Genomic DNA, 9,878 nt, shown 5'->3' with positions numbered 1-9,878 from the left:
AGAGGAAGATTCTGTTTCTTGATAAAATATAATGTTTTACGAAGACAATGGGGGAGACCCTAGGTTAATTTGTTTTTGCTTGAAAGCACCCACCATTCCTAGTACATGTATCCATTTAATTATTTCATTTTGCACATTTTTATAATGTAAGACAGATGTTTTACTAGTAAGTCAGAGATATGAATATAAAATATATCAACAAAGAAGTGTCAGATGTTCAAACTTAGCTCCTTCAGCCTGAGTGATCAATAGTGTGGTGTAATGATTACATCGTAACATTTGAAGGCAAATAATAGTTGCTAACTAGAAAATTTACTCGATGGGCAATCTTTGTTCAGTTCATCAACTTTCACAGCCTTTTATTGTTATTTACAATAGGCTGAAAACAGTCGAGGGCACTGAGAACAAGGGTTCAAGTCAACTAGAACCAACCTCAAAATCCAGGATTGTCTAGAACCCAAACACTGGTATTTTGACCTAGTCAATACTTTTAGAAATTGTCTAGAAACCAAACACTGGTATTTTGACCTAGTCAATACTTTTAAATAGACATCCCAAAAAGCAAACTTTCTAATTTTAAGAAAAATGAAGTTTGAATTTTGCTTTCTTTATAGAAATTAACATACAGCTGAAAGAAAACTTGTTGCAGCCTTTTGCACTGATCTGGGCTTGCAGTGATGTACAAAAGTATACCCTTACCTCAAAAATATGTAGTAATACTGAATTATGATTCTATTTTTAAGTTGTTATTGAGAATATTTCTGGACTAGGAAGTAAACCCAATTCAGGACTATAGACACCAATATTAGAATACACACTAATGACAGACTATAGACAATCTAATAGTCAAAGCCCTTTTATACATATTAGCAGCAGTGTGAGGCACACAGATCAACTATTATACAAAATATTTAATAGAAGGACTAGAGACCTTTTCTTACTCACATGTATACTAGTTTATAGTTAAAACAGACTATGTAGGAAACATAGAACATAATGATTGTTATTTTCTATGTATTTGTCTTACATTAGTGAATTCCTACTTTATTTGTGGTAAAGTAAAATATATTTCATGGGATGAGATTAATGTATTAGTATGGCAATTTTAGATGACTTACAGGGAGAATAATTCTGATTAAATGAATTAATCTTGCAAAATATTGTTTATTTTGCTAAAATAAATTACAAAACAAACAGGGAGGGCATATTGGATCCAGGGAAACTGATGACTGTATTGAAAAGCCCTCATCTTGACTGTCATACTACACAGTATTCGGTATGTCTATAAGTAAATGGATGTCTTATTAAACATAAATCAAAGGCAATTTTAAGAAATTATAGCTAAAGGTGTGGTGACATATGCCTGTGGTGGCACATGCCTTTCATTGTAGCAGGGGCCTGAGACAGGAAGATCTCTGTGAGTTTGAGGCCAGCCTGGTTTACAAAGTGAGTTCCAGGACAGCCAGAACTGCAAAGAGAAACCTTGTCTCAAAAAACAATTAAAACAAAATTAATAATAATAATAATTCCAAAGAAGAAAGGAAGAAAGAATATAAAAGTTTGAAGAAGGAAAGAGGAGATAGTTGTTTAATTGGCACCTTACCAACAGAAAAGTAAAACAGTTATAGACGCTAAGTCTACATATTTGTGAAGTAACACTATTCTTCCCACACCACCACCCCATACCATCTTAGGCTAAATTACATGAAAAAAACCTACTACAAATCTTTTTCTTTTAGCATATTGTCAGTTTCTAGAAAGGAAAAAATTATAAATAAGCCACTAAACGAGGCTCTGTACATTGTAGAAACTTAATTGCATAAGTAAATAGTAGAACATGATCCCTCTCTTCCCGTCCTCTGTCTGTCTGTATATGTTCTGGTTCTCCAAGGGCATGAATTAGATAAGGATGCTGTTCAATAAACTCTCTAAGCTTCTATTATCATGCCTATAAATTAAGGTGCTTTCAATATTAGACACCTGCCATTTCTCTTAGTTAAATGTATTAATAACTTCTGTTCGTTTTCTCCATGAGAGGAGAGCAAATTTACATAATTTTGGAAAAGAAAGAATAAATGATTGAATAGAAGCTGATACACAAGCAAATTATGAACTTCATGTTAAAATCTAATTGCTGTTTAAATATCATTATGTGGTTTTACAATTGCTGATCAGCTTTTTTAACGGCATGGTGTGTTTTAAATTTGTTCTCATTTGGGAAAATGATTTTGTTGGCAATGAACTTATTCTTAGGCTCCAGTTAGCTAAAATAAATTTCTCAGAGGGCAAGTGGAGACATTATACTATTTTATAATTGGGAAACTTCTCTGTTTCCTCTCTAAGTTGATAAATTTGACTGTATTATTTACTTTTATTGAAAATATGGTAAATCCTGAGCTATCCATATGCATAATCTGTGCTGAGGATTAGTTTTGGGTTTTTTATTTTATTGACACTTTCATACATGTATAGAATATTTCAGTCATGTTAACATATATTACTTTCTCTTTTCCTCTTCTCCTCCAGCTGAGCCCTTCATCCCAAGTATGGCCTCTTCTACCATCTTGTCTCTTTTGTGTGTTATCCACCTAGTTCAGTCTGAGTTGCTTTTAAACACATGGGTTGGGCATTATTTATCAATTCACTGGTAACTTGCCAGTGATTATACCATTTCTTTCCTCTACACTGAGGTCTGTTGAAAATACTTTATATGAAACTTATTTCTTAGTGTCAGCTCAAGTGTTCTTAATTATACATTGTGTTTCTTTATAGACATATATGAGTGCATACATATTAAAATAAACATATATAAAGGTAAATATTATATCTATGTACATTCGAAAATGTGGATAATTCAACATAGTTTGGTATACATTGAACACCAATCCTCTCTCTACATATATTCTCAACATTTTATATATAAAATAACTATATATATATATAGTTGGTGTTCAACACATATATATAATATATTTGAATATACTCTCAATAGAAATACTTTTTGGATCATTTAATTTTTGACAAGTCTATAGACAGTTCCTTCATAAACATTGTTAACACCTAAATTAGAGGTTTAGGCTTCAAGAAAGGAAATGGGGCAGAAAATAGAAAGTGGGAGAGAGAGGAGTCTATTTCTTCCCGTTAGACTAGACATAGAGGGACAGCTTGACAATGACAATTATTTTTCCTTTTCTATTGCTGTTTCCCCTCCTTTGAGAGCTGGCCTCTGAGCCAAGCCGGATCCAGGGCAGGCAGGCACGTGGCTGGGGCCACTGAGGGCCAAGCACAGCCGCAAGCTGCTCGAGGACTCCTGGAGCAGACTATCCCCTGGCTCCTGCCCACCCCACTGTTGCCAGCCTGCAGCTTCCCTCCTGCCAGACTCCTGGGCATACTGATGGGAATGGCATAATTACCTAATCCCTGCCTAGGGAGATCTAGGACACATGCAAACAGATGGAGGGCCAGGGGGAATCAGAGAGACTTTGTGTTGGAGAAGGGATAAAGACAAGTTTAGGAGTCACAGGCCAGCCTGAGGGGAAGTCCTGAAATCTCTCCCTCTTTCCCTGCAGCTCAAAGGTAACTCATCTTTTATCCAAACAGAATCTCTGGAAGGAAGGACCTATCCTTTCTCTTTGCTGTGGGAAAATGCCTTGAGAAAGAATACTGACCCTTAGTGTTTAGATTTCGACAGAGAGGAAAACAAGAGCAGTTACTGACAGAAGCAATATCAGAGAATCAGAGAATCAGGATATAGAGAGGATGGAATAGAGTCAGATATAGAAAAGAAAGAAGAAACCTTACAATTGATCTGTTTAATTGCCTTCCATTCACCTGTCCCCTCAGGCATGCTTCCTTTCCCTCGCTTTCAGACTTTCAGTATTCATGCATCTGAACTCATACAACAGTGATAATATTTCTTGTATTCAATGTCTCTTTTTCTCTATCACTATACTCTGATAAACTATTTTAAAGTAAGATCAGCATAACAGTATGTTTGTTTTAAAGAAAATCTTCCTGAACCTGGGGAAATGATTCAACAGGTAAAGCACTTGCCACACTAGTATGAGGGACTGGAGTTCAGACACCCAAACCCCACAGAAAGCAGGGTGCAGTAAAATACACATCTCTACAATCCGAGTATTCCAGTAGTATAGAGACAGCTTAATCCCCCAAATTTTAGGCCAGCTAGCCAGCCTATACACTATAGTGATCAATAAGAAGAGAAGACCAGATACCTGAGGTTCTCCTCTGATGTCTTTATGCACTGTGATATGTGAATTCCTGTACTCACCAATACAAATATGTACTCACATTCATATCCATGGACACACACTGATTGAAAAGCACTTCACTGATCTTCCTGTCATTATGAAATAGAACACCCACCTTCCAAACATAATATTTAGCCTGTCTCACCCAACTGTTCATGGTCTACACTTCCAGAAGTACATATACCACTAATAAACCTAGAAGTTACCCACTCCATGCTCTATCCTTTTCTTTGGTCTTCTAAGTAAGTTTATATTCTCTCCCTGGGTTACTGTTCCTCTGACCACCACAGATGAGATTGCTGTTTGTCTTAGCTCAATGCAGTAATTTTTCCTGAGTGCTCTCCTTAATTACTAAATCTGTTCAAACTCTTCGGGTCTGGATGGAAATTATGTCTGTTAAAACATTCCTTAGCTATCTCTGTAGTCATTATAGTGCTCATCTTTCACAGTTTAGGGACTCATGATGACAGATTCCAAGACTTAAGTTTCTATATCAACTTATGTATCCTCTATCTGTTTTCAGTTACTAAATAAGGGAGGCTATTTAGGATACTTGTTATATTGATAGCCTCTAGGGCAAGAGATAAAAGAGTAAATCAATTTTACAAAGAAATGCTTAAGGTATTTATTGGGAATTGTTCACTTTACATCCCAGCACATTCATAAAATGTTTGTTTCTGCCTTCCTACTTTGTCCATGTTGGCATCCAACTTGTGATTCTCCTGCTCCAGGCTACTGGAATTACAGGCTTTATTCATTATCCCCTTCCAAATAATACCCAAATGTACTTACAGTAAGGTAGTAATTGATGGCCAGTGAGATAGCTCAGAGGGAAAATTTGCATGTGACAAAACCTGATGACCTGAGTTTCATGTGTGCACATGTGCATGCATGCACACGCATGCAAACACACACACACACACACACACACTAGAAGAGAAAATTTAAAAAAGAAAGAAAATGAGTGACTTATATAGAATCATTGTTCTTGGTTATTTGTTTGACACAGGGTCTCAAGTAGCCCAGACTGCCTTTATAATTACTGTGTAGCATCGAATGACCTTGATCAGTGCCTATTTCTGTTAATCCTGCATTGGCTTCCTCAGGGTTAAGATAATAGCTGTTTGCCAACACGCTTGGTTTTTATGTGGAGTTAGAGAGTGAATTGAGGGTTTAGTACTCACTGGGCAATCACACTACAAACTTAGCAGTGTATCTAGCTCCTTGAGTTCTATTTTCTTCAAATGTTTTGCACAAATAAAAATGTAGAGTAAAATGCAGATAAAATAAATATTGTTGAAACAGCATAGTTTTAGAAAGCAGAACGATAGAATCAAGGTGAGAATAAAAAATAGTGGGTACAACTTCTCTAATTTGAACATTTCAAAATCTTTTAGATATGGTCCTGAAGAACTAGGTCATTCATGAGGTAGAAGGAAAACTCAGCTGTATTTTAAAAAAATAGGCAGCTGTTGTCATTGTTTATCTTAGGCAAGGGCTATTTGTTTTGGTTCTTGCTGCCCAAACCCTGTGTGACCCACCACGTTGTGAAACATTTCCCCTTGAGTATGGTCTCTGATTGTATCTTCAGAACAACAGAAAAAAATCTGGCTCCTTGTGCAATGCTTTTTTTTTTTTTTTTTTTGGTTGTTTTTATCATAGTGACAAAATATCTGAGAAAATATAACTCAGTGGATGAAGTTTTATTATTATTATTATATTAAGTATTATTTGTCATTCATGATTCCAGGTAATGTGACATACCCTATGACCATGGGCTTGTGGTGATGAGAAGAGAGAGAGAAAGCTCTTCAAAGGCATGATGCAACAAGTTACTTCCAACAATATAGCTTGATGCTACACACTTTTCACCACCTTTTAAGAGTCTACTTAATTATGAACACACAGATGAGCTAATATCTTCTTTCACTAGGGTGCAGTCCTCATAGTTCAACTACATCTCAAAGATTGGACTCATAATTTGGAGACTAAGCTTTGAACACATGGGACTTTTAGAGAAGACTTTATATGCAAACCATAATTTCCTTTTTTTTTAGGGTTCCCACATAATTCCATTCCCTTGAAAACTTTTGTTGCATTAAAAAACCTTTCCATTTAGTCACTGGATACATCTTCACAAATGTCATGGTGTAGGGAGCAGAACATTTTCCACCAACTGTGCATATAAAGAACGCTCTGTCTCTTATAGTCTTAAGAGGTTCATGATTTATTTTGGGATTGATAATCCACTAAGCCCTAAATAAGTACCAGGTTTGCTACATAATATCACTCACTGACTTTGGACAAATTTCAGAATTTTCTAAACATCAAAGTCTTTATCTGAAAAATAATTAGAATAAGATTTAGTGATTTTTATGATAATAAGCATAGTTGACATGATATGTAGTATAAGGCCTGGCACTCTCTCCTTTAATAATTTGTAGTCATCATTGCCTTCATCACCATCTACAGTTTCACCTAGAAGAGCGAGATATCTTCCACCCTGGACTGGTGAAACAGACTAATGCAGAATCAGACTAAAGGGAAGAGGTGACCCATAGGGGCATCCATGGTTTTGAATACTCACGAAAGCCATCAGAAGGAATCACTGGGTTACAGTCTAGAGTGTGTGACTCAGCTGGAGCCCGAATACAAAAGGTCCCTGAGCAGAAGCATCAGGGACAGACAGAGGGCAGATGAAATTGTGCCTGCAGTTGGCACAGTCCAACAAGATTTTCAAGGATAAATGAGAAAGAAAATCAGCCCTGGGAGGGAGCACTGCTGACATGTTTTCCTGCTTCTGAGCAGCAGCTGCAGGCAGATGGAGCAGCTGCAGCTGTCCCTAGGAGCCTGAATTCCCTGGGAAAGTGAGCATCAGGAAAGGAAATGGGAGGGAGGCAGGCATGGGCTCTCAGGATGGGAGATTCCATTGCATAGCATAAGGAAATTGAGCAAAGAGGGAGATGCATAAGGTGGCAAGAAGAGGATGTTATGAATGTGAAATGATGCTCTCTGTAGGATACTGGATGATATAAGTATAGAAAAGGCTAGATGGAATCTGGAACATTTGCCTATGCCCTTAGATTGCTACTTGGATAAATAATTATCCTAAAAGCTAGTACTAATTGAATGGTTGTCATTTTAAAAATGATCTTGCTGGGCATGGTGGCGCATGCCTTTAATCCCAGCACTTGGGAGGCAGAGGCAGGCGAATTTCTGAGTTCCAGGCCAGCCTGGTCTACAGAGTGAGTTCCAGGACAGCCAGGGATACACAGAGAAACCCTGTCTTGAAAGACTCAAAAGAAAAAAAAAAGATCTTACTTGTTTGCGTATATAACATAATATAATCCTTACTGAAGTATTATATCTGCAATAACAGGTTTTCATGTTTCATGTGGAAATCTGAGGCACGAGGCACAACATACCTCTATTAGGTCACATGACTGATGTCTTTCAGTACTGAAATTTCACAATGGGAGTCTGACTTTAGGACTTACATGTTTTTGGATTACACTTTAAATACTTTTACTGACACATAATAATTTTATGTATTTTTAATAGTTGCAATGTCTTAGTTCAATGCACTTATGCAATGCAAAATGATTAGATCTGTGGAACTGACATATTAAGCTAAAATACTTTTTATTTCTTTATATTAAAAAAGCAATGGCCTCTCTGGCTTTAAGTGTACAATTAATTGTCATCAGCTTAGTTACCACACTGAACTATAGAACATTAGAAGTAATTCCTTCTGGTTAATTGCACCATTGTCCCCAGTAACCATACCCTTCTCTCCTCTTCCTCTTTCCATTCTTTCCAGCTGTTGGCAATTATAATTCTCCTTTCCACTTTCATAAGATAAGCCTTTCCATCTTGTTCTTGTAAAAGCATGTGGTATTTTCTTTCTTAACCTAGATGATATTATTTAAAATAATGTTCACAAGTTCCATTTTTGTTGTTACAGCTTCCATTCTTGTTATGGCTGAATTATATCCTATTGTATATACGAAACACATTTTTTCCATCTATTTGTTTCTCAATAGACATCTCAGTTGATTGTGTATCTTTGTTATTGGGGGTAGTTTTATAACAAACAGGCATGCAGATGTGCCTTTTATTTTGGAGGTCTGTGGAGTAGAATTGCTAAATCACCTGGTGCCTTTATTTTAATTTTCTATACTTATGCCTTATTGTTTTCCACAATGGCTATACTGGTTTACATTTCTACTAACAGTATGTGAAAGTTCATTTTCTCTTCACCTCTGACAAATTTATATTTTGATGTCATTCATTCTAACTGGGGTGAATCTGCATTTCCATTTTTCATTCTCAACCAAATCTGTCCAACAGAACACCGAGTGTTTCAGATTTGTCTGGCACATTTAAATTTAAATATTTAAATTAATTTAGTTACAATTAAACTCTGGTAGTCTCATATGGCTAGGACCTATCTAATCAATAGGCTAGCTTTATTGTCTCTTTACAAACTTACTATTAATATTTTCCAACATAAAATTCTATGTTTGTGCTCATGAATGACAAACATATGAAATGACTTTACTTACTTCAAAATACATAAATCATTAGTCAAGTATGATCCACTTCCTCCTGACCATGGAATTTCCTCAGAATCTATCATGAGAGTGGACTTTCAGCAATCATGAATAAGAGTGTAGACTCTTCATTTGAGAAGACATTATCTACTATGGACTGCAAATCAAAATAGCTAAGGGAATCAATACATTTATGAATAAAAGAAAAAGAGATGTACTTAGAGAAGCTATCTCATATCGCCTCTTGAATTTAGGTAGCACAGCTCCCCTTTCCTCACTGACAGTTGTGATGCCATCACATTACTCTTCTCCTACATGACACACCCATTCTTTGTTGTTTTTTTCAAAAGGCTTGATTCTAGTACCTTATGGGGCCCTGGCTGTCATTTTTCCCCCAGAGGTAAATAGAGACTTTTTTTTCATGGTAAATATGTCACTGAAGAAGACCTCAGCAATGGTTCATGAGAGGCTCAGGGGCTGTTAGTTCATACAAACATACAAAAATTAACATCTATTCATATAATTATCTGACTAGAGTTTTATTTTGATCACTAGTGGTACCCTAAAGTACCCATGTGAGCATCAACCTACTGGTCCTCTGAACATTTTAGGGTCTTATTAATCAAGTATTTCCTACTTGATTTTTCACTAGCTTTTAATTTTAAGGAATGATCTACCATCTTCCCATCTTCCTTGATTTCTCTTGTTTTTTATTTTGTTTGTAAAATTTCTACTTACGTTTCATGAGACAGATCCAACGTCATTTGCTCTTAGCAGCGTCTTTGATCCTGCTCTGAAGATAGTCATCATCCAGACAAATGAGGCTCTGAGATCTACTAATTTCTTTTTCTAATAGTCACAAAACATTTGACTCAAACCTGCATGAGAACATTTAAGTCATTCTGCTGCAATACATTGCTTCCAAACTTATCTCTGTTGAAAGCTTGTAACTCACCAGCAGCAGTAAGATAAATTACAGCTGTCTTTCCTTGGAATATTCAAAACTCTGGTTAATGTCAAGAGTTAAATACCCAGTGAATGGACAAAAGCATGA

The 9,878-nt window shown here is 36.2% G+C and overlaps 1 protein-coding gene across 2 annotated transcripts in view; it reads right to left on the bottom strand.

Moving 5' to 3' along the window:
• The window catches only part of Tespa1 (thymocyte expressed, positive selection associated 1), a 93,867-nt gene extending 84,247 nt beyond the window's left edge, over nucleotides 1-9,620 (bottom strand). For both annotated transcript variants that reach the window (XM_021175048.2, XM_029482182.1), the window contains exon 1: nucleotides 9,563-9,620. The gene's annotated coding sequence lies outside the window, so the exon portion shown is untranslated. The remainder of the gene's footprint in view (nucleotides 1-9,562) is intronic.
• Between the last annotated feature and the right edge of the window lie 258 nt (nucleotides 9,621-9,878).

Source organism: Mus caroli, chromosome 10 (genome assembly GCF_900094665.2).
Source record: "Mus caroli chromosome 10, CAROLI_EIJ_v1.1, whole genome shotgun sequence".
Taxonomy (NCBI): Eukaryota; Metazoa; Chordata; class Mammalia; order Rodentia; family Muridae; genus Mus; species Mus caroli.
This window is presented reverse-complemented; position numbering and strand designations above follow the sequence as displayed.